The sequence below is a fragment of the Triturus cristatus genome, chromosome 6 (assembly GCF_964204655.1).
Source record: "Triturus cristatus chromosome 6, aTriCri1.1, whole genome shotgun sequence".
Classification (NCBI taxonomy): Eukaryota; Metazoa; Chordata; class Amphibia; order Caudata; family Salamandridae; genus Triturus; species Triturus cristatus.
In genome coordinates, this window is record NC_140589.1 from 984,312,614 (window position 1) to 984,339,020 (window position 26,407).

The following is a 26,407-nucleotide window of genomic DNA, read 5'->3' on the forward strand; positions in this document are numbered from 1 at the left end:
AAAATGTTCCTTCATCCAACGGGATGTCTTCATTGTTTTGTAGGTCTCGCCTACGCAGCGCGCATTCGCTGCATAGGAGGGCCTTTAGCTGTCGTTTTGCTCTTTTTGAAACACACACTTGTGGTGGCATCCACCTTGCGGGAGCGAGCAGCGGCACGCATGCTAATAGACTGTTGCTCGCTCCCGAAAGGCGGATGGTGCCACAAGCACAAGTGTGTGCGCGCGCACCACTCGTGGGTGCACCCCTCCGCCTCTCTCGCCCTCTCTGACGTCCCTACTGCTGCAGCCTGCACGCCTTCTTTTTTTTACTTTCAGCGCGAGGCGCGCGCGCGCACGCTTGTTTTCAAAGTGGGGTTGTGTTCATTACTCCGTATTTATGATCGTGGGCTTTTATTTATCAAATTGGTTTTCTGGGAGTTTGAACAAAATTTGGATTTCAAAAGTAGGCGAAATTTGTATTTTTAAAACATGGATCTGTCATTCCTGATCGCTTCTGTTGTACTTGTTTGTATGTTTTTTTTTATGTGGTGTGTACTTTGTCTTGACTTGACTACATGGCATTTTTCTAATAGTACCCTTCCCAACACCTCTCAGACGCCAATTGCTCAGGTAGCCTTCCGTACACCTAATGCCTGTTACTCACTATCTCCTTTTAGTATTTGTGATAGTCTAATTTCAAGGCTCGTTACTTTCTTTACACTATTCCACTACATCTAGCCCTTTAAGTATGTTTTAGCGTATAATAGTGACATGCTCACCTTAAAAATTATGAAACAGATTAGTTCCCTGCGTATTAGGTGGTCGGTTACGGTTCTCGGCTGCAGGCATGTTGATCTTTGCGAGTAGGGGTGTCTAGGTATGCTTTTATAGCATATTTGCATGTCTCATTTTTTCAGTGTCCGTCCACGTGTGTATGTAATGTACAAACAATGTGAAGTTGAGGTGCAAAAGTTAAATCTATTGCCTTTGTAATTGTTCTAAACATGTACATTTGCTAGATGTATGCCACCATTAACTATATTTGTTTGGCACCCGCGACTTGACTTTGTTAAAATCACGTAATGCATTCACAGTCCGGTTTGGATGAACTAGCAATTCTTTGCTTAATAAGGCTTGAATAAAACTCTACATGTTTGTGTAGAAAGGCATTAATTAGTCAGTCAGTCAAAAAACTTTATTCGATATGTAAAATATCATAAAAGTATAAAACATATAAAAACAAGGATTAAGATGAATAAAAACAAGAGAAAGTTATTACAATATCTATAGCAGCATAATTCATTGGCCCGAAGGGGAGAGGTAATCAACAATCTATACAGTGTAAGAAAAAGGACAAGTATAGCAGCAAGGCCTGTTCAAATAATGCTAGGGCTAGGCTGAGTCATGGAACATTTGGGCTTGGCACAAAGGCTAACGGTTCTTAAGTAGCCTCTGTCAGATCCTCCATGCCCCCCCCCCCAAGAACTTGGCAGTCCCACAGATAACACTGGGGACTGTTGTCTCGTAAGTAAGGATGCGCAGGGCCGTCTTGGCTGACCTACAACCCAGATTTAAACAGATCGGTTTCAGCCATCTAGATCGTACCTGGCTGTATGCCCGACAAGCAAACAGAAAGTGGGCAATTGATTCCGTGGGGGAGGCACAGCCCGGACAGCCCTTTGCAGCACCCTGCTTGCCACTCCACCCTGTCTGAAACTCGTGTAGTGGTAGAGTACCATATCTAAGCTTAAGGTATAATGACCTATCGCTTGGAGACTCAATCATATCCAAAAAGGTCTCTAGTCTGGGTATGGGTTTAATAACTAAAAATTTCTCACTGAGAATACCTTTCTGGGACCTCGAGGTGGCGGCGTTGATCCAGGCCCAGTAGATTTTTTTTACAATGGGTTTGGAAGGGGGGCTCTGGCTCTCCCAAAACTCGCTCAAACCTAACGCCACCACCAATGTGTATAGGTTAGATACCCAGGGAATCTTGGAGCGAGCACCAAGTAGGAGGATGTCATTCAAGGCAGATGCATACTGGCACGAGTCCGGGGACCTTCTAAGCCTAACCCAATATAATAAAGGGCGTAGTCTGGCCACGTCACTTATGGGGTGTCTGCCTAGGTCGCTGCGAAGGGGGGCTAAAAGAGTGGACAAGGGGAGTGAAACAATGTCTCTAAAAAATTTGTTTTCTGATTTAATCAGATCTGTAAGGTTATCGAATCCCCATAGTTCCGCCCCATAAAGAGATGCAGATAAAGCCTTCCCCTGGTAGACCTCTGTGGCTGCAGCAATAGGACGACTATAGGACAACCTCTGGTGTCTCGCTATAGCTCCGGCTGTGCGTTTGTGGCACAGGAGCATTTTAGAGAGATGCGGGGCCCAGTTCAACTTGTTATTGACCCTCACCCCGAGATAGTCAAAAGCTGAAACCAGCTCCAAGTTGGAATTATCCACCCTGATGTTGTTCTTAAAATTTTTGGAAGGGGACATGGCCATGAGTTTGGTCTTGGAGGTGTTAATTACAAGGCCTCTAGTGTTGCAGAAGTCTGTGAAGCGGGTCAGGAGTTTTTGAAGACCCATAGGGGTTTTCGAGATCAGCAGCGTATCGTCTGCAAACAGCAGGGAGGGTGATTTTTCCCCGTTCAGGGTTGGCGCGTCGACCCCATCAATCCTCAAATGGTCAGCCATCCCATTGATAAAGAGGGAAAATAGGGTCGGCGCCAGAACACAACCCTGACGGACCCCTCTCCTTACTGCTATTCTCTCGGTCGTCTGTCCCTGAAGGCCCCACCTGACTCTCGCAAAATTATCTTCATGGAGCCGAATAAGGAGATCCAGAATTAGAGGGGGAATACCAAGATCAGCCAAGACCTGCCACAGCTTTGAACGAGGCACCAAGTCAAAAGCTGTCTTGAGGTCGATGAACGCCAGGTAAAGGCTGCCCTTTTCGATAGTCACGGATTTCCAATATAAGGTGCAGAGTCGGAAAACCTGGTCGATGGTTCCCACACCTTGCCTGAAACCTGCCTGAAAATGGGACAAGATACCAGCGTCATCGATCCAGTCCCTAATCCTGGTTAGGAGGACCCTGCCAACCACTTTTTGGATCACGTGGATTAGGCTGATGGGCCTGTAGTTGGCAGGGTCCTCTCTGTCTCCTTTTTTATAGATGGTCACCACCTCTGCCCCCTTCCAAGAGTCTGGTACGGGGTGACCAATTACAATGTTGTTCAGGGTCAATAGGATGAACTCGGCCCAGGTTTCTCTATCGTGAAGAAGGAGGTCGCCAGGTAGGCCATCGGGTCCAGCTGCCTTGCCAGGAATAATCATATTTGGAGCCGAATGGATCTCGCTAAGGCTAAATTGCCCCCCCCTTGGGGGGCAATGGGCTCCCGAATTGGGCCATCGGTCTGCAGGGGAGCGTCTTCCCCTAATGAATATAAACCGGAGAAGTGTTCAAACCACTGATGCCCAGTTATGTGGTTCGGGATTGGATCAGCCCCGCCCCTTGCGCTAATATTTATAAGGTCCTAAAACAGGGTCTGATCTTTGCGTTGTACTGCAGATTTCAGATCCTGCCAATGATCCTCTTCCCAGAGTCTCTTAGCTGTTTTTATGGAGTTGTAATAGGATTTACGGGCACAGACAATAGAAGGCTGATCCCTTAATTTTAGAGCCCCAACAAGTTCCTGCCTACTTGCCCTGCAGTCAGCCGAAAACCACAGGTTAGCCGGGTTAGGTCGGGGTTGCTTGAAAACCCTGTTGGAATTGATTACAAAAAAGTTCCCCACCTTTTTAATGGTCTCAAGGTAGATCTTTTCAAAGCTACTAGGTGATGTAATGCTGGGGGGGCAAGCCCGGGCAGCCTCCAGCAGACCCGTGCTTTCTACCACGATGTCTTTTATCCTGGCCAGATCTAACTCTTGCTTAGCAACTTTAGACCACTTAAGTCGTCTGTTGCAGTTGGATGGGGCAACCTCTCTGGACCAGTAAGACTGAACTCCATCGGGCGCAATAGATGTAGTGATCGTTTCACGTCTGAGTTGCATGGTTAGTGGGTTGTGGTCGCTCTCATGCCTAGGCAAGACTTCCATGTCCATGAGATCCGGCCACAGCTCCACATCCAGCAAGATGTAATCTATGCGCGAAGGGACCCTAGTTCTAATAAATGTAGGTGCTCCTTTGATATCGGAGCGAGATCTACCATTTTTCACCCTTAGATTGAACTCCAGAGTTATGGCAGTGATTTGGACAGCCCTTTTTGACCATTTTTTGAGTGGCGGAAAGCCAAGCGTGGGGATTCCTAGCTTTTGATCGACCAGCTCTGTGCCTAGGATGTCATCATCGCCAAGGGGCTCGAAAGTGCAATTGAAGTCGCCAGCAATTACAATACCCGAGGTGGAAGTAAGGGCAGAAAGCAAGGACTCGAGGTGAGACAGCGTAGGACTCTCTTGCGCTCATGATGATCCTCTAGCATATAGGTTAAAAATTTCTAGGCCCTGGTGGAATTCGGACCTGCCGACTGATAAATGGAGGATGTCGTGGGATAGGCTAACATTATGCTTGGCTGACCAGTTCAACTCTCTGGGAGAGCTAATTGCCGGAACAAAATAGGTGGCGAACCCAGATCTATGAATGAGTTTCAAACACCAAGTTTCCTGGAGAAGGATGACATCAAATTTATTGATAAAATCGTTCCACACAGGATCGGTGAGATTCCTTTTTAGGCCAGCAATATTCCAGGATAGAAACTGGATAACTCTTGTTGAACACGAGGTAGTTGAAGAGACTAGCGCTCCAGCCCTGCATATTGTAGGTCTCCTAGTATAGCCTCCCCCCGACTCTTCGCTTGAAATTACATGGACGACTGGGTTAGCCACGGTGGGGTCCAGAGTAGGGACAGAGGATGGTCGGGTGCCTTCTGGTGGAGGGCTTTCTGGGAAAGATAGAGAAGCGTGTGCATGGGGCCTGGGTAGTCAGTCCACTTGTCTTAGGCCTGAATCTACCCGGTCACTAGACTGAGGCCAGACCGAACAACTGCGAATTTGGATAGAGGAGTGAGCGGGTGGTGTAGACCTATATTCCAGCAAGATTAGGTTTTCAGCTAGAACTAGATCACTATCCTCAATTTCTACACAGTCCACGGGTGAATCCACTCTAGATAGCCGCCGAACCCTCAAGATGTCATCTCGGATGATTGATCTGCAACCTCTAGTGTGTCTCAACCAATGGATGACTTTATTATGCAGAGACTCGCTACTTTCATACCCTCCAAGATTGCTGACTTTCGGGACATGTGTCATATAGACCAGGGGTTTTGCAGGAAATTGGTGGTACCCTGGGCCCGTAGCCATCAAGAGTGATGGTGGCCTTGACCCACCCCTGTTGGCTAAAGGGGTTGCGTTACTGTCTGTCCTAGCCCTGGGAAAGGCATTGGACGCCCTATGCGGCATCGAATTGCGTGTAACATCAGCAAAGGACCTTGTAGTGGGGGGTGGCTTGTTGTTGCACATACCTAGGGCCCTTTTTTGTGGTGCTACTAAGGAAGGGATAGCCAAGGGGCAGGAATGCGCATGGGGGGCTGGGTCGCTTGTTTTTAGAGTTGGTGGGGGGCCGGAAAATGGGGCTTGTTCGGGTATGGTCGGATAAGTGCCACGATCTGTAGTAAGGCTGGTCACCTTGATGTTAAGAGCTGTGACCAGCTCTTCCAGCCTTAAGATCCTGGCCTGCAAAGCTTCCAGAGTTTCGACTGGGTACCTAGCTAAAGTTGGAATAGGGGAAAGAACCCTATCAGGTGGAGGGCTGGGTTCATCATTGTGCAAATCAAGGACAGAGAACCTGTTGGAGCAGAGAACTGGATTGAGAAGGGGCACAGGAGTAGGTGGGTCAGAAGCGATGGCCTGATGGATTGGGGCGGTCTGTGCTACTAGGACTGGGACCTCATCAGGAATTCTTGGCAAGGTAAGTGGTGGGTCAAGCACATAAGAGCAATGCTGTGAACTTGAAAACATCGCAGGGATCACCTTTTTAACACATTTGGGGGCGATCTTTGGCGCCTTGCGCCCCCCATGAGTGCTGGCATCCGGACTCCCGCTTCCTAACGACACTTCACAATCATTAACTATTTCTTCAATTCTGGACAGGACACAGTTCATGGCAGAATGAGTGGTATTCTTGGCCTTTTTCCCCCCGCTTGCTACTGGCCACCAACCCTCCCTCAGTGCTCTTGCCCATCCTTGGGTGCCCAGTCGATTGTCCTCGAAAAGGCACTGGGACCAGATAAAACAAAGCGGTCAGTTACAATGCAGAGTAATGGGTAATGACACAAACAAAGTCTGTGGAACACCAGTCAGTCTCGTAAGGGGTAGGGGAAATCACAATACCTTGTGGCGTGGTGCACTTCTCAGGGGGGTGGCCCTGCCCGGCCACTTCCGGCCACAAACGGCCCGCCCTTTGTCCGGGCTTAGCCCGGCGAACGCCCGCGCGCGTCCTGCGTTGTGGGAGGCGCGATGCGCAGATGAAGGTTCGCGGGTCAAGGGGGCGGGGCCTCCGCTGTTCTCACTGCCCCTCCGGCTCCTGATGCTGAGTGTCTCACTGGTAGCAGGTGAGCTTCCCCCTGGACGAAGCATCTCCCGCGAAGCGGGAGGCGTGAGGCACAGATGAAGGTTCGCGGGTCAAGGGGGCGGGGCCTCCGCTGTTCTCACTGCCCCTCCGGCTTCTGATGCTGAGTGTCTCATTGGTAGCAGGTGAGCTTCCCCCTGGACGAAGCGTCTTCCGGGAAGCGGGAGGTGCGAGGCGCAGATGAAGGTTCGCGGGTCAAGGGGGCGGGGCCTCCGCTGTTCTCACTGCCCCTCCGGCTCCTGATGCTGAGTGTCTCACTGGTAGCAGGTGAGCTTCCCCCTGGACGAAGCGTCTCCCACCAGTCCCCAGCGCAGCGGGGCCTCAGGCTAGTGCCTTGGTTGTGCAGCGCTTTACTTTGCCCGTACTCACTGCTCCCGTCCGGTGCACCGCTGTGTTCTGGGGTCTTTGGCGCCAGACAGATGCCTCGGGTGCCAGGATCCCAGGGCTGCTCCCGGGGCAAACTGCGGTGCTCTCACCTCTGCCTCGCCGGAATCGTCCCTGCCCTTCGCCGTCTTGGAACGCCAGGAGCTATGGCGCCGGAACCCCGCTCCTCCGCCCAGTTCTCCAGGCCTCACGCCCTTCCCCGGGGCCAGCCGCTACTCTCGGTTGCGCCGGATTAATAACTTTCAGAGCCCCTTAATTTAAGAGCGCCACACGCACTCCACTCGCACCAGATGGGGAGCGCCGATATTCGACTGGGCTCCGGTGGCCTCACAACCCCAGCGGTCCCACCAGTCTCTACCGCAGCGGGCCCTCAGGCTTGTGCCTTAATTATCCAGCGCTTGACTTCGCCCGTACTCACTGCTCCAGTCCCGTGCGCCGCTGTGTTCTGCTCTCTGCGGCACCAGATGGACGCTGCGAGTGCCAGGTTCCCAGGGCCGCTCACGGGGCAAGCTGCGGTGCTCCTACCTCCGCCGTGTCGGAATCGTCCCTGCCCTCCGCCATCTTGGATCACCAGGAGTGCCCCAGGCCGCACCGCCGGCCGCAGTCTACGGGGCGCCGTGAGTCCCAGGATCGCAGGGCCGTTCTCGAAGCAAGCTGCAGCTCCCCCGGCGTTATCGCACCTCCAACGTGCCGGTTCCGCGTTGCTCCAGTCCACCAATAGCTCCCTAGGTAATTAACTTGCGACAGTTGTTACTCTTTAATTTTGTGCAATTGGTCTAAGTAGCTACTGCATTTTAAACAATCTACTTATGCAGTTGTCTTTTGGCTTATCTACATATGTTGCTACACACCCAATCAGCTTGAACTCGATGGATACGATTTAGTGTTGTGAACGGTTTGACGTAAAGGTACTTCTACAGAGCTGTTTTTTAATGTAAAAAAAACGCCTTTGACGTCACCAGTACTAGACATTGAGTCAAATTGACTAGAAGAAAATTTCGAATAGGAACAAAAGATAAGTGTTAACACACTTTAAGTCGTGCATAGTAAAACTATTTTATTTGGAGAACCAAGCAAAATTTGTTCGGGAATGCATAAACCATTTTTGGGGAGTTTTAGGGAGTGTTTGTCATCAGTACTTGGAAATAACAATGGATCAGAAAAAGTAAAGTTGTTAAACAAAGCAGATTGGCCAGGTTCTTTTATGTTCTAAGTACCCAGTGTCTTAATTTTTGTGGTACAACTGTTGACTCATTAACTTTACACTATAGTCTGTGTGTTTTGGAATTGCAATATATGACTCCATGTTTGAAACCGATGATATGACTATGAGTGTCTATTTTTGTTCGTAATAAAATGTGTCTTAACGTGAATAAGAATGTCCTTCTGACGTGAGATGGTGGTTGCTATGATGTTGTAATTTGCGTCTTACCTGGTGGTCAGTGACAGTTGCCTGCTGTCTTTGAACTGCCACTACGGACTGACGATCATTTTTGATACTGAGCAACTTGACGGCCCCTCTCACTTTTATCTTCATACTTGATATCAAGAAATAGTGTTTGTGTGGATTCATATTGCAGGCAGCTTGATGAATGCAGAATTTCTTTACCATTCAGGCCTGCGCCCGTCCCTTTATATCTGTTTACTCTGAAAAGGGGGAGGTATTGGGGAAAAAATGTCACCTTGCCTGTTGTGTTCAAGGCTCCTATTCGCCCAGATATTGTGAACTTTGTTCACAGTAACTTACGGAAGAACAACAGAGAGCTGTCCTCCACCACCACGTCCACCACCACCATGTCCACCACCACCACGTCCACCATCACCACGCCCACCACCACCACCACGTCCACCATGTCCACCACGTTCACCACCATGTCCACATCCACCACCACCTCCACCACCACCCGTGACAGGTAAAATGTCACTGGAGGGCAGGGGTAATAGGAGTGTCAACCCAGTCTGTACATGGGACATTTAAGGATGCATTGGGTGCAAGAAGACTGGAATAGGGCCTAGAAGTATTACACCAGACCCAAGATACATTTTGAAAAGGTGCAATTTCACAGGGGCTCCTGTAAAAGCACTCGCCTCTACCTCACAGTGGCATACCTGCACAAGCCACTCACTCAAAACAAGCATTGGCATAGCCAATAGGTCTCGCCTTTGGGACCTTATAAGTGTTTAGCCGTGCAACACTTGATGTTGTTTACCAAGGATATTGTGCTGGATAACTAAACACTTATAAGGTCCCAAAGGCGAGACCTATTGGCTATGCCAATGCTTGTTTAATTTTAGGCTCACGGACATTTCATATGTTTAGATTTGGGAACCATACATGAATTAATGGTCAGGATGTACAAAGGATTTTCCTCAAATTACCCCTTCTTAGTCTATCTGACACCTTTTTAGAGTGCTAATTCTCAAAACCTACCAAGCATATTTGCACTAAACAGTGCAGTGGCACACTTCTGAGTGAAGCTCTAATTTCATGCCAAGTTTTGTGTTCTCCGTTTAGTGGTTTTTGGCTGTAGCAGATTTTCCTGTGAAACTTACTTTTAAAACACAACATTCTTGACAATCTGCACGTAGCTTGACATGCAAAAACTTTGTGATAAATGCTACTTGATAGTAAAGTTACGTGTGGATTGGTCAAACGGCACCAAGTACTGAGGAAACTAAATGAGTATTGGCAAAGTCAATAAGTTTAGCTTGCTTTTTGATTCCTGCATAAATTGTTAATGAAAGATCTGCTGCTGTGAATAATACACAACAAAAAATGGCACCAGCACACACTGCATCTATGAGACAATTATGCAGCGTACAACAGAAATTTGAACTGACAATGTCCGTGTTTGTGGGGGCATATCTGTTCCATTGATATTCGGTTGTGCATTTAAGCTTTCCCATTCTTAACCAGGTTTCCCTTTTTTTAATTAGCATTACCCATGAGAAATTGTCCTTCCTTTCCTTTTAAATATTAGCAATGGCTTCAAAATTTACTGTGTTGCGCCATCTGGAAGTCTGGAAAGATAAAAGGTGATCAGAGACCTGTTGCTGTCAGTCATATGGTCCAAGTTTGCAGTTCTTTAGGGGATCTGCCTGAGATCTTAAGAATCAGCCCTGTCCCTTATTTAATGATCCCTGGTCTAATATGGTGCCAGGTGCTGTTATGAACCACCTGATCCGAAAACTAATGTGGGGCCAGGTGGAATTGCGAGCCACTTTCTCAGCTTCACATTTCATCTTCAGACTGAGCCACCATTTTATAATTGGTTATGTGAAAAAGTCTTCTTATGGTAGAACTGCACCTGCAATTTTGTTTTTTCTTGCTACCCTTTACAATCCTCAGGTCTTTCTCACATATTGGGGAGAATGATTACACATGAATAAAAATTCTGAGAATGTTAAAGTGGAACCGGGAGGCAGAAATCAAAAGCTGTGTGTTGGAAGGTAGTTTATTGGTAGGTGCAGGTAGGTACCTACACCTAATAACACCACAGTCACAAATAAGGTTAAGTCAGGTTCTCAATAAATTAATCATTGCTCAACCCTTGGTAGCTTGGCTGCGAGCAGACAAGCTTAACTTAGAAGACCGGTGTATAAAGCATTTAAAAACACCAATACAGTAAATAGGTAAGACACAACACACAATAAAAATCCAACACCAAATTATAAATATAGGATATATTTTTATGATTAAAATGAAACCAAAACAACAAAAGTCCAATGTAGGGAACCGGAGATATGAATTTTTAAAGATTAAATACTTTCTAGTGCTTAGCAGCCAAAAGCTACAACTTGGGTCGTCTGGTCGCGCTTGACCGGTGCAAAGTAAAAGTTTCAGGCAGACCGCGGTGGAGCGCGGGCCGGATACAATGAACGGTAGGACCCGGTCATGATTTTACCTTCTGACTTAGTCACTTTTTTTTTTAGTTTTTTCAGACCAGCTTGCAGTTTGATGACGGCGGCTTGGCTTAGTGCGAGGCCTTGGTCAGCTCCTGGAAGGCTTGTCCATGACTAAATGCTTCGGAGCATCAGCAGGACAAACCTGGATCTCAGGCCGAGTTGCAGTTCAACATCGCTGACTTGACTCTCGATGAAGGGTCGGTCAACTTATGGAGCTTTTTGACATAAATTCTCCTAATGAGTCCAAACTTCTGGATCTTCTTCAAGAAGGTCCTTTTGTGCTTTTGAAGTGTCCACAACACCAATCCAAGGTTCCAGAATCTGAGTTACTCCTTGGGAAGCTGGGACTACAATACTCAAATCCTTAAAAGTCCACTGAACGCTGTCCATGTTGCAGGTGTATCTCTTTTAGCCTGTTGCTTTCAGGGAGTCCACTCCTCAAACTTTTAGAGTCAGGCAAAGTCCTTCTTTTGCTGAAGCCCAATGTGTGCAGCAGAAGCAGTCATTCTGAGGGCAGTCCTCTTGGTGCAGGCCAGGGGTTCTGCAGGGCAGTCCTTCTTGTTTCGTCCAGGGTTGGATCTGAGTAGCTGGGCAGCTGTCCCATAATTATCCAGTTTTCTGGGCTGGCAGGCAGGGGTGCCCCCCTGACTGATGGGGTGCAGGTTGCCACCCTTAATGATGAACAGTTCCCCTGAAGTGTGGCATATTCTTGTCCCAGAAAGCACTTTTCCTTACAAAACAAAATGGAGAAAATCTCTCCTGGAGCTCTGTTTGGCTAACCTAACCTACAGGTGTGGCTAACTTTCCCTAGCACTCCCCATTCAGCCCGTCTGCTAATTAAATTAGACAGACTACCATCTGGCTGGGGTTTGAGGAAGTGGGGGTGGGCCTGTGTCCTGTCGTAAGTGTCTTTCCCTCTTGGAAGACCAGTTTGGCTACCCAGCCCTTTTCCTGCCTTTTGCTGTATCACTGCAGATCTCCTCCCACACATATTGCTTTGTTTCCTTTCAGGCCACTTCACACCTCATCAGAGCAGTTTGGCTCAGCCTGTCAAAGACTGGCCAATCAGGAGAGTCTGCTCTATAGCTGGATTCAGGCACATCCGAAAAGCAAGTTCTATAACTTCTTTTCTGTCATAGTTATAATAAATCTAACCTTGGCAAGTTGATGAATTTATTCTAACAATTATTTAGGACACTTATCATTTCAGCTCACTCCTATCAAAAGTTAGACTTTATTAAAGTTTAATAAAGGCTTCCGATCCTAGCCTTAGGAGCTAATGCACTACAAAATGGGAACAACTGAATTGGCAGTTTTTCCTTCACCAGGGCTTATAAAAAATATTCTAATAATGTCCCTGCTTATTTTAACATACCACCTTACCTAGGGTAGACCTTAGGGGTGACATATGTAAAAACAAGGCAGTTTAAAACTTCTAAAGTACCTTTAATTCCAAAGTCGAATTTGGACATAGTTTTATTTTAAAAGCAGTCTGCAAAGCAGGGCTGCTTTTAAAATGACAGCAGGCACCACAGCAGTGCACACTTAAATGCATTAAATCTACAGGGCCTCTAAACCTACATGTCCTACCATATTCTAGGGGCTTACAGCTAGGTTGTCATACCAATTGTAATCACACCTAATTACCATATACCTTTCACATAGAGCAATGGCCTGGGCCTGGGCCTGGTTAGCAGGGCCCAGGAACAATCAGAGTCAGTAACCATCAGTATCAGTCAAAAAATGTGGTTGATAATGGAGAAAAGGATGACTTTCTCACACTATGCCACCGTCTCCCTCAAATGCAAGTCACATCCCATAGCACTTTTAACTAAGGTTGTGCAGTTTAAATAAATGGCAGATTGAGTGAGATCCTACTGCGAGTACGTTTACTGCTGAAGAATATTATAGCAAACTTGGCAAAAAGATACTGCTGTACTCATAAGACTGTTTATTGGTTTGGTGATTCTTGCTATACAAGAAAGTATTGTAGCTTTTATATTTTGGACTGGTAAGTTTTCAAACTTTTCACAGACTGCATTTGGACAAAAAACAAACCAGATTAGATGAGGTAGTAGGATTCCCAGCAAGAAATTGCATGGCGCACAGCCAGTAGGAATCAGATTGGTTTTTACTTATTAAAAACTTTGTTGTAGTCGTCATTATGTGACGGTGTTGGTTCACAAACCTGTTCATGAAAATCGCTGAAAAACATCTGAGGTAAGTAGGAGTATAACTACAGGGCAAGAGGGAAATTGGCTTTTTAGTTCAAGTAATCCATTAAATGATGGCACATGATTTCCAAACCACAACACTGGTTCTCTCATTGAGATGGGGAGATAAGGGCCAAGTTGAGGAGAACTGGGAACATTTATTTTGTTTCACAACATCCATTTAGAACCCACTGCCCAGAGAACATTGCTTAATTGCATACATGCCAATAGACTGGGAGACACCTGAATTTTGAAGCAAAAATTGCTTTATTATATATAGGTGTGTCTAGCTTAAAATTGCCTCTGCTTCAACGTAAACTAATGGGGATAATATAGTACCCTGTGTTTTTTCTTCTTCAAATTACCCACTTCCCAGTTTGTAAATGTTGGCATGGGAGTGATTGATTCAAGGTTTTTATAGAGCCCGTGATTACTGAAAAGTTGTTGTGGCACTGAAACAGATCTATCACACATTAGAATCAAAGCACCTGCAAGAAGATGTAACTCTTCACTTTCTTCCTAAAACACAAATCATTGTTCTCTTTCCAAAGACTAAGAAGGCGTCTGTTCCAAAACATAATATTAGAACTTGGAAAAAATAATCAATTTTGGGAATATTCTGTTAGCTTTACACTTCTGTAAGGGAATCTTGTGGATACTGAAAATGTAAAGCTCATTGTTACAGGCGTGCACATTGATTCTGTACAAAGTGGATAAGGTAATACAGTAACAAATGAGCAGACCTCTGAGTGGCCTCTCCAGGCCTAGATAGCTCCCTCTGCATTTTCTGGAGCCTATCATTAGCCTGTCCCCAGCCACTTCACCAGTAGTTTCAATTCAGAGCCAGGCCATGTCGAGCATTGAATAATACAATGCTCACATCTTGAGTCGTGGCTAATTGTTCTCAACTAGTTTCCATGCCAATAAACTTCCCTACTATCCCAAATCCTCTCAAATTTCTGGGGGCATCCTCTAGCGGAGTATATCACATTTTCTGCCCCATACATGTGCTCATCCTAGCTATGCTTTTGGTCCTAGTTTGCACAGTCGGGGGCCAAAGCTGCACAATCTACCTTTCTGGATCTAGCACTCACAGTGTACACAATAACAGTTTTTTCCTAGGGAGATCTATGTCTCCTGGGACTCCCAGTAGAACATATTGGGTATTATGGGGTATTCTTCATGTATATTCCCCAACTTTCTCAAGATAACATCCCAGTATCCCCGAATTCCGGGGCATTCCCAGAGCATGTGGAAGCATGATCCTGGAACACCCTGGCAGCACAGGCACTCGGGCGTGGGGTCCTTTCCCATCTTGTGTAGCTTGGCCTTGTCTATGCAGACTCCGTGCAGCACCTTGAATTGAATCAGGCGAAAGTGTGCTCTGATGGCCACCTCACAGAGGTGCTTTAAGGCAGCCTCCCATCCACGTCCTCCATCACTCACACATCTCACATCCATTGCTATCCAGGGTTATGAAGGTTGTTATTTATTATTACTTTTGAGATGGATGAGACAGCCCCTTTCTCCTGGGGGCCTCACATGAAGTGCCTATTTAGGGGAACTATGTCCTCGCAATCAACGGCCTCGTAGTGTAGAGTTTGTCTAAGCTGTGTGTACTTATAGAACTATGTATTCAAGGGCTCATATTCTTCCAGAAGCCACTTGAAAGACCTAGGTGCTTCATCTTCCACCACAACCTTGAATCAAGAGATTCCTGTCAAATCCCAGCGGGCAAATCCCTGTAAGTTGGATACCTCTGTCAACACGGTACCCACCCATAGTGTTGTCTCCACGTGACCTTGCCTGTCCAACCTGGATGGGTCCCTGCCTGGTCTCAAACGGTCAAGATTGCCTGTGCGGGGGCTAGTAGTTTCGATCTATCCTTCCCGTCATCTAGATAGTGTTCCCAAGTTGATTCAACCATAGTGTACCTATCCAGCCTGGCTGTAGGGTCCTCTTGTGGGGTGTTTAGCCAGTCTTTAATAATCAAAATTTGTGTGGTCCAGCCTGATTGTCTAAGATGAGCTCAGGCCCGCTGGCCTCAAATCAGTCTTCATTCTTCACTGCGGCACCGTGCCACCCTACCATGCTGTACCTCTGAAGAAGGATGGGGGCTGCAGAGCCTGAGGACACCCAGAATTTAAAGCACAGGACCCTCTGGAAATTCACTGGAGGGTGGGAGGAGAACCCGGCGGGGGCCCGGGCCTTGCAGGGAAAGGGAGGCCAGCCTGGACTCATGCGCCACCTTGAAGGATGCTCTGACATGCAGTGGAGGCGCAACACTGTGGATGTGATCTGGACTGGGGCTGGCTGGTGCACTCGGATGAAAGGAAGCAGCTGCGGTGCCCTTGCGTGTGGTGGCCGGGACTGGGCTTGCCACTGGCCTGCGCAAGGAAGTGGTGATACCTGAAGTGGTTGGCGTGTCTGACACCTGTGGATGACCCTGGATGTAAAGGGCTTCATCCTTGTGCTGTAAACCCCGGACTGTGAGTGCCTCAACCTATAAGGGCCTGAGGCGCTCTCTTCCCGCACCTGTCCAGGCCACACTGATGACTGGTGCGGAGAATGCTGGGTAGTCTGGGACGCACTGGCACACCTGACACTAACAATCAGCTGAGCTGGCCTGCGGGCAGTCAGCTGTGACCCCAGCACATCTGGATCTGAAGCTAGATGATGTCGCTTGAGGCTCCCTGCCGACGGCCTCTGGCGGTGTGGTGATAGCCTTGGGGGCGGCTTCCTTTGGGCCCCTGTGACACGGCACCCCATTTGCAGGCGCAGGTTGACCTGCAGGCCTTCCTTATAACTCACGCTGCTTGGGCACCGGAGAGACCGCAGTGATCCTACAGCCTGATCCATTGGACTGTGGGTCTGACATCTCTGGCTTGAATCGGCCGGTCTGCTCATGCCGCCCCGGGGATCTACTGAGGGTAGGCGGGTCTGAGCTCTTTCGGGAACAAGTGACACTATCCACTATCTGCTTCCCACCGTGGCCAAGAACAAAATGCTTCCTCCCACTAAGCAAAGTACAAAAGGCAAATTCACCCAGGCGTCTAAGGCAATAGCAGACAGCATACAAAGTGACTAGAATAAACCTGGCCATGCAGGTCCTGCCAACTCCAAGATCCTCACAACCTTTACTCAATCATCTGACGTACTGGAAGCCAGAATCAGAGTGATTGGCTCTGATGTAAAGCTACTTCTCACTTCTGAACACCAAAGCAAAAATAATTGTCAAAGGACCATCCGACAGGCTGGTCAGTCATCCCTTCCCTAATCCATCCAGACCTAGCGGGCTTCATGCCCAAATGCACTAGAGCCACAATATACGCCGACTATATTACGCTATAGCCCTTAGACATTGACTGCATACCAACAGTAATACTACTTGCAGACATAGAAAAAGCCTTTGATTCTGTAAGCTAGACATACCTCTTTGCCCTTCTCCGGTGCCTTAATCTTAGTCCCAAATTCATAACCTTTGTCAAACTCCTCTACACCGACTTGATAGAGCAGGTAAAATTGTACTCAGAAATGTCCAACCCATTCCTCATTGGAATAGGCACATGACAGGAATGTCTGCTGTCCCCACCGTTTGTCATTGCTATATAACCCTTTGTGGAATGGTTCCAAATTGACGCCCAGATAAAAGGCTTTGAATGGGGTCTGGGACCCTAGGACTGAATTTCCTTGCAAGTGGACAACACACGTATCTTACTTACTGATCCTGACACCTCAGGCCCGATAGCACTTCAGATCCTTCAGATTTTTAGCAATAAGTCGGTCTAACAATAAATCTAGATAAAAAGGTGATCTTCCCGATACACCCCTCCTCACAAGCCTTAGAATGCTCAAAAAGCATGCCAATAGCCTCAAACGGCTTTGAATATTTGACCCGACTCTGACGGAAAGTGCAAATGCTGTGGCTCAGATCAAGCGGAAATTGTACATACGTTTTTTCATGTCCTAAGCTACTATTTTTTATCAACAAAATTGATGCGTCTAGTACTGGCAGACAGTATAGAATAGAATGTGACAGTAAGGAAAGAAATGTATTTGATCTTTGTTTCCACAGATAGCACAGCTCTGTATTGCTTTGGATTGGCTGAAACCTGAACCTCCGACATTTGCAATGTGGAGATCGCAATTCATGGCTATTTATAATTTGGGGGCTAGTTTATATAAACTTAAAGATAATAAGAAAAAGTGGGGGATAGAATTGATCTTCAGTCGCAAATTGGGTTGCAGGGCTTAGACCCCATTGAAAAACTGGAATATATTTGGGTGCTGGATAACATTACCTGTAGATATGAGTGGTTCCAGAGATTAATACGGTGTTTCACTATAAAAAATATTTTATTCTATTTAGTTGATGTATTCTCAGCCATTTGCTCTTTTTCATGTTGCACTTTAAGAAAGACATAAGCTTATGTAGCTGATATTTACTTTCACGAATCACTATAAGGTATTTTAATGTATATTGATTGGCACTTAGCACTTTGCTCATTGCATAGAGAGACATTCCAATATAATGGATGGTTTTCATTTTTATATTGTTTTTATTGAATAATGCATAAGTATACTCTTAGTATGACACTACTGATCTTGTATATTAACGTTGATGTATTGTGTTTGCACAGGGGTGAAATAAAATTGGAAAAAAATGTATATATTTGAGGGTACATGTCACCATTGATGCACGCCATGCCTGGACGCTGAACATACAGGCATTACTGGATGGGCTAACGGCAGACATTACAGCCTGATCCACACTCCCACTAACCCTCGTTGGGCGCTAATCCATTTTCAAAATGGTCTCACTACCCCGCTATTTCTACAACCTGCAGAAATACTCATACACACTCTCTGCATCCTTCTTTCGGAAAGTTCACTCTATGATCCACAGTTTCCTATGAAACACCGCCGCCTGCAGATAGCACTACTTAAATGTTATAAATCCACTTATGATGGAGACATTGCAGCAGCAAACATAGAGGCATATTACACTGCATCCCAGTGATTTACATAAAGGAGGACATCTGTGTCTTCATACATCTGAAGCAGATGGGGGCCCACCAGTGTTGCAAGTCTCTTCAAAAGATCCATCAGTAACCTGTTGGGTCCCAGAGTCTTCCTGCTTTGCATACATGCCAAAGCATCCGTTAGCTCCTAAATCGTTAGATCTTTTACAAGCATCTCAAAGTCATCTGCACTCAAAGTTGGGATACCAATGGCCTTTAGGAATCTTTCCGTCTCGCTCTCTTCCCTCTGTGACCTAACCCTAAAGAATGCTCCGTAGTATCTGGCAAACTCATGGTCTGTTTTAGGGTTCTGGATTATATACTCACCTGTCGGGGTAATCAATTCTCCCACTCATCATGCCTCCTCCTCTCTATGGCTTAGCCAGGTAGGTAGACAGCCCACCCACATAGTATAGTTTCCGCTGCGTAGAGAGGTAATGGCTCCGGGCCGCATCTTCTACTTTGTCCCAATATTTGTTCTCTTCGTTTACCAGGAAGTCGGTTCTGAATAAAAAAAATTTATGATTTTGTTTTTTGAATATGTTTCAGGAATTATATTTTATATTTTATCTTACATATGGTAAAAAAATGTAAGATCTTAATTTCTACAACCAGGTAAGTAACTCTAACAGGCAGCAACAAGCAAAAAGAAGTTGGCAAGAAAAGTTTAAGCTTGGCGGTGTTCCTGATGTGAGTGCCATCAGGAATTTCCAATTCCATTCTACAGTAGAATAGGCCTTTCAACTTGAAAATGAGGCAATCATAAACTGTGTTGTGAACAACTGCATTCTTCACTGCCTTTCCAGTGGAAAGTTACAATTATCCAATTCTTATATGACCCCGGCTCGTGCCCTAAGGCGTCTATACCCCACTCCCTTGCCATGCACTGCTAATTACCCCACATATTACATCACTCATGGCATATTCTATGACACCATCGATAATATCACTGCAACATTTGCAGTGAAATTGTTGATGAGAAAACTGAATGGCGGGGGCATGAGTTATAGTTACCAGAGGGTACAAGCTATAGTTGCTTGAGATAACTGTAACCATAACTGGTGAATTTCTGGGTTTTAAAATGGGGTACATTGTTGCTGAACATTTCACCTGACTATAACGTTACTTAAACCTTTCCGAGGTATCGGAATCCGAGAACCGCCACCCGACCCAAGAAGGGAGAGAGACTGCTGGAAAGCACAGTCCATCACTGTATGGAGGGGCGTGGGCATTGTTACCATTGTCTCCAGTTTCTGCTACGATTGGTGAAGTGAGGCTGGAAGTAGGGACATGGGAGGCAGTTTTTATGACATCTGTGCAGCGCATTCAACCTGAGCATGCTCGCATATAGCATTCAACTCACAGCAAGCAATCAATATCTAAGCTGCAAGCATTCCACATTTCAGCTGTACATTAAGCTGCATTGTGGAAGTTGAAGTTTTGCCTTGAACCATAACGATGGCTACGGAACAAATGTGAGTCAGGTGAGCCCTCTACACTTGAAGGAGAGGCGGGACTATTTAAAGGACTCTGTAGCAGCCAACCCAGTAACTAACGGCATTTGATAAAGGTATTCACTGAAACGCGTCATGTCACACAGTTAACCCCTTCAGTGGCACGCCCTTTTCCCCTCCTGTGCCGGGCGTTGCACTAGTGGGTGGGGTTCATGACGAGATAGTCTCGTCATGGGCACAGCGCAACCGTGCTCCATGACGAGACTAATAAAGCTGCCGTACCTGTGTCCCCCGTGTCTGCTTGTACTGGAGGAGATATATATTTATATATCTAGATCTATATATATATATATATATATATCGGTTCCCTGTTTGCTTCTGCAACCCACCGCCTCCTGAATGCAAGGCGCATCGGTGTTAACGGACCTCCGAAGCCCGGTCCAACAATATGCTCAATTTCCAAGAACGGAATGTCGACGCCGTGTCGTTTGAGGAATTACTTTAATGTCAGCTGAAAAGAGTCAGACGTGTTTCGCCTGCCCAGCAGGCTTGCTCACTAACGACTCCAATAAAGTTTTACCACCATTTTAAACTGTGCATATGTTTCGTGTCACGTGTTAAACTACAACCATAGAAAGCAAGGACATACTCGTAGTTCTTTGATCGTTACATTGCACCAATCTCATATTATTAAATCAAAAGAGGTTTAAAATCATAAAATCATTGTTGGATAATTGTGCATGTACTATAAATGACCATCGGCAACATTGTAAACCCATTTGACTAAATTTTAAATTGCCTATTGGCTTTGCATACACATGATTAATACCGCCTTAGAATCACCGCCAGTGCCTTTAGTGAGGTTAGCCACTGTAATAGTATCGAATTTAAGCCGGTCATTAATTTCTTTCAAATCATGCCTGCATTGACGACGTATGACGCCCCAGTGGGCCTTTTTATAGTTTGTCCAGATTGATCATTACTTCTATAAATTTCATTGCGAACTGCACATTACATTTACGAAGTCTGTGCGTAAACCTCTATGATTTATCTACCTGTACAGCCCTAGTGGGCATACTCACTCTCATATATATGCCATATTATATAAGATATTGTAACATACGTAGTTTATTGTAAAATAAATATATAAAAAAAATAATAATACATACATAACTTAGCATTTAAAAAACCTTTGAAATTCACTGAAAAAACCAGAGGTTTCACACACGTTATAGTTAGGAATTAGCATTTAAAAAACCTTGCAAATTCACTTGACAAACCATAGGTTTCACACATGTTATAGTTAGCTGTACATTTCACTCGTAAAAAACCAATGAAATTCCCCCGTTATAGTTAGTTCAGATAACTATAACTCGCGCGACCGCCACTCTATCACAAGGATGATGTCATCAGTGATGTCAAGGGTGATGCCACTGACCATGTCATGAGTGATGCAATATGTGACGTCATGAGCACAGGATTGCGGGCGCGCGAGTTATAGTTATCTGAACTAACTATAACGGGGGAATTTCATTGGTTTTTTACGAGTGAAATGTACAGCTAACTACAACATGTGTGAAACCTATGGTTACGCGGGATGGGCCATGTACGCACGATGCGCTTCGCGCACCGTGCGCACATGGGGGACATATTATGCGCTTCGTTGTGAACGTTATTCATTTGTACTTTCCATTTTATTATGTATGCCATGCACAAATGGTGCCCTACGGGCACCATTTGCACACGGGGTGGGGAAAGTGTGGATAATTTTTTTTTTTTATAAATTTTTTACCGTACGCGTACGGTAAGCGTAATCTGCAATTTTTCGAAAAAAAATAAATTTGTTTTTTTGGCCTTGGGGGTTGTTTGGGGACACATATATGGATGCTGGGTGTTTAAGAACTGAATATACTCCCCCTGTAGATGTTTTTTGTCTTGGTTTTTGCAGCCCCCCTCAGAGTGCGAGAGAGAAAATGGCGGCCGCCGCTTCCTGGTTTCGACCGATTCGAATGTTTACTTAGATCGAACAGCCAATCAGAATCGCGCTCGCGCACGTCACCGTACGGTAAGCGCACCGTAAGCGCACCGTAAGCTGGCTCAGATATATATTGATTTAAAGGCTATTTTCTCAGAATCTACTGAACAGATTTACACCAAACCTACAAAAGGCACTTCCTTGACCTGTAGACTACCTCTCTGCCAAATTTCAAGGAACTCTGTTCAGCCGTTCGGGCTGTGGCTGTGTCTAAAGGTCCTATGGAAAAATGCATGGGAAAAACGTGTTTTGGGACCCCCCTTTTATCTCAGCCCCCGCTTGACGAATCCCCCCAAGACTTTCAGGGTAGGAGCGGAGCGCAGCGCCCCACCTATTTTGAAAATTTGGCGAGGATTCGTCGACCGGCGCCAAAGTTATTCAAAATAGAATGTTGCGGTTTTCCTATGGAAACAGGGTCCTAACTATAACTACCTACTGGCGACCGCCAGTAGGTAATATATATATATATATATATATATATATATATATATATATATATATATATATATATATATATATATATACACATATACATATACATATACATACATACACACATATATGAAACAACAGGTTAAAGTGACAGTTACATATTAAAAAAAACTTAGAAATCCACTGAAAAAAACAAAGGTTAAAGTGAGATTATTGTTGGGTGACAATGTTCGCTATAATATATAACATTTAAACTAAAAAAAAACTTTGTTTTGTTTCAGTAAACTTCTATGTTTTTAAAAAAAAATTCAGTTACTGTACATATATGAAAAGCAGACCTTTTGGTTTCATCAAGAGATCATTGCGGTGTTTGTCAATAAACATTTAAATGATGAATTTATACTCAAAACAACATTAAACAAAATAAAAAGAGTCAGAGTCTTTTACGCTCCTCAAGCACATAATGCCCAAGACCAACCACAAGGGGTCCCACCATTCTCAAGCTGAAGGGCAAAAGCTCCAGCTCTGGGAATATGTAAAAATATCATCACATTTTCCTGGGGGTCATATTCTACAGTCCCTACGAAGCATAGGGTTAGTTTTTTTAAGTATTTCTGGAGGGCTGCTATACTACCTGCATCCCCCCGCAACACTTTTGATTTCGGCAGCACAATGCATCAAAATTAATTTAAATAAGCCACGAACGCCATTACCCTCTCCCCATTTTAAATTGTTTTTTTTTTTGTGGGTGTCCCGGCCCCACACCCGGGGCACCCACAGATTTTTTTGTTGGGGTGGGGAAGCGGGGGTCCTAAATCCCCCTTGACCACTATCTGCTCCCATGCCGGCACCCATTGTCAGTGCGAGCGGAAGGGAGACACTTTTAATTTTTTATGGGTGTATATTGGAGACAACGTGGGGAGACCCAAGGCCCCTGCAGACCCTGCCAGTGCCCAGCAAGCACCCAAACTGTGAACCAACAACTGTGTATCCGTTTCTGCTGCCCATACTTAAATGTTTGTTCCTGCTGCAGGAGCAAATCTGCTCCAGCCAGAGGCGGTAGATATAGATCGAACCCCGATGGATGGGGTCCCGGGCCAAACTATGGCTCAAAGAGGGGGGCCTCACGCCCTCATCTTCCCCCCAAAAAATAAATCCACCCCAAGGGGATGGGGTCCTCATGACCCTACTACAGCTCGGGGAGGAGTCCCACACCCCTCTTCACTTTCAGCCGTTGATTCACGATCTAATGCTTTGAAAGCAGAGTGCAAGTTTGAAGCAAAGCCATTGAAGGCTGGGTAATTGTCATTTTGGGAAGAAAGGCAAGTGAGCTTAAGAGTGCAGCTCTCTGTTCTCTTCCTAATCAGCTGTTGACCAAGGATACCTCACTTCATGAAATTGCTTCCGATCTGCAAAGCATTCACAGTTATCCAATGAGGTACATGGAATCTATTCCTTCTCTCATTTATTTTTGAGTCTGTCTGACATTAATGGAAATATTTGTCTGAATTGGGGCAGCATCTTGAATTGAAGTTATAAGAGTAGGCAGTGCAACACTCTTGCCCTTTGGCCTGCTAGCTGATTGGTTGCATGTCTAAATGCCCAGTGCAGAAAACATTCTCTTCAGCTCCATTATTATGCCAATATGAATGACATCAATGATAAGATGCTAATCTTGGTCGTTGCTCTAAAGGTTAAGCAAATAGAAGAAGATGTAGAATACGTTGAGGATTATGAAGAGGTATTGAAGTAAGAACCTGAACATGAGCATTTCTTTAGAGAGCTGTTTAATTAAACTCTTTGAAACAATTAGAAGGCATCTTCTCCCTCTGCAAGAACGATCGTAATTTAAAACTCACTCCATCTTAATAGAACTATGCCAATAACTTATCTGTGCCTTTGCACATGGGTGCACAAAGCAGAGATTGTGTAGAGCTTGGATGATTGCCACAGGTTTTTCCTGGAGGTCTGAGCACTTTGTATGACCCTGTTCCATTGGGATCAAAAGCTTGCCTTCTATACACTTCTGTACTCTTGTGTAGTGTGCGCATCTTCACTGACCTGGTCATGGTTAACCTTTTAAACAGTTTTCTAATCATATCATTTAATGTATGTGCTTTGGAATCTAAGTGTTGGTAATGTGAGCACATACTTCTTGGCGGAAAGAGTTGTTTAACTGTTTAATGCTGCTCCTCGATTTATATTATGTGGCACAGGTAAAGCACTTTCTTTGACTGCAGTATTTACTTTCTCAAGCCTTACATAGTATACTAGTTCTCACTGTTTGTATTTATATTTTTATGTGTTTTACATTCTTTAATAACTAGCAATAAACATAAATAATATGACAGCTTTAATGCGCATGGTCTGCGGTATTAGATACAATCCCCACTATAATTCCCTCTGTTCCAGATGCATAAGTTATCCTCAAATGTCCATTATCAATGTGCGTCGCCTCCCGTTCTAAAATAAAGGGTGGCTGGAGCGATCATCTTCCAGCCCCCACCTCCCATTCCGCCATATTCATCCTTCAGTTCCCCTTCAGTTCCCTCCCATCCTCCTCATGTTTTCTCATTTTTGTTAATACACTCTTGTGCTTTATAGATTACTTTTTCCATCACCTTAGAAAAATCCATTGCTGTTTCCCAGTTATCATGTGTCGGGGGTTTCCCGAACCCCACCTTTGCGCTATATTATGTTTTGCCACCAGCCAGCTCATATTTATCAGTAGTTTTTGATACCTTCTGTGATCCGTTGGGTCCCACCCCCCCAAAATTACCTTCTTTGGCGTCAGTTCCAGACAGCACCCCTGTTGCTTCTTGTAGTGATGTGGCTATTGCCTCCCAGTACATTTTGAATGTGGGGACAGCTACAAAGTGTGTGCCAGAAGTTGCCCTCTGTACCGCATTCCCTAAGACAGACTGCACTATCTTTTCATCCCATCCTATGTAGCAAAGCGCTTGTGTAGTATACTCTATGGCTTTTATTGCTACCTTTGCTTGAAATTCCAGCTCCTCCTGCCTATCTTCCTACTCCAAGCCTCCCAGGTCCCGCTCCCATTTACCCTACAGGGCCAGTAGGTCGGGCTGGGTATTGCTCATCAATGTACTGTATGTCTGTGAAATCAGTTTTGTTTCCACCCTTCCGCCTAAGAGCCTAGCTTCAAACGGTGAGTCCTCCTGCGTTTCCTCCTCTAGCAGTACACAGCTTTTAAGGGTGTGGCGTACCCTTGCATGATTCAACCACTGTTTCAGACATTTGGTACTTTTTTCGTAGGTGAGAGAAGGGGACCACCCCATTTGCATCCCATACATCTGGTGGGGTAGATAAACCAATGGCATCCGAGCCTGAAGATCCCTTCAGTGCTGTCACTGGCACAAGTCTCGACCCTCCCATAATGGTGTTTTGGCAGTCAATCGGGGTGTCTACCCCATTTCCTTCGTCAGATTTTTCCACGTCCCCAACCCGTCCTTGTCACTGGGCACATTGTTGGTGATCGTGTGCTCCGTATAGTGCGTTAAGGTAGCTCTTACCTCTCATTTCTGCCCTGTCTCATCTGAACACTGTCCTCCCAGTCTGCGTATGCCCAGTCATTTACCACACTCACTTGCGCTGCCTCATAACATTTTCGTACATTAGGGAGGGCAATACCCCCCTCTTATTTTGACCTTTGGAGTACCCTCAAGGCTATCCGGGGTTGTCATCCCGCCCTGAGCAAAGATCAGACCAATGAGTCTAGCCTCTTAAAGAATCCCTCCTGAATCCTTTCAATGCCAAGATAGAGAATATAAATAATCTCTGGAGCGATACCATCATTTACATTGCCGCTCTGACCAGCATTGAAATTGCCAATGCTTCACTTCCTGTTTTAATCTCCTAAATTGGGGTTTAAGGTTAGCTTCATAGAAGAAGTCTGGAGTGTCGTCTGTCCAGATCCCCAGGTATCTGAATAGTTCTCACTATTTTGAAGTATAAGATCCCTTGATCATCTATCTCTGACTTTAAGACCCGCCTACAAGACAGCTGCATGAGCTCTCTATTGGAAGACATAATGTGGGCTTACTAAGAACATATTGACTGTCATTCCTGTCATTCTAATCTGCCTGCTTCTTATTTTTGTTCCAGCTGGTCAATATTGTGTTTGATCCTCCTATAGAGCTTTGCCTCCTTACTATCGCTTTTAAGCTTACACTGCTTAATATTCAAGCACTATTTGCTTATTTTCTGTTGAGCACTCATGAGAGTACATGTTTTTTCAGCTGTCTCACTCATGAACATCTCTTCCCTGCACTTTGTGTTGCTTTCTGTTGTCCATGTGCTTCTCCTGTTCATCTCCTGTTGAGCTCTCCTTCATAT

The 26,407-nt window shown here is 45.5% G+C and overlaps 1 protein-coding gene and 1 non-coding gene across 4 annotated transcripts in view; both read left to right on the forward strand.

Annotated features, from left to right (window-relative positions):
• KAT14 (lysine acetyltransferase 14) overlaps positions 1 to 26,407 on the forward strand; it is a 532,637-nt gene that overhangs the window by 151,648 nt on the left and 354,582 nt on the right. The gene's annotated exons all lie outside the window — the stretch shown is intronic.
• Positions 8,395 to 8,496, forward strand: LOC146820893 (small nucleolar RNA SNORD16). Its single transcript, XR_014964987.1, has one exon. It is a non-coding gene; the product is annotated as a small nucleolar RNA SNORD16 (small nucleolar RNA).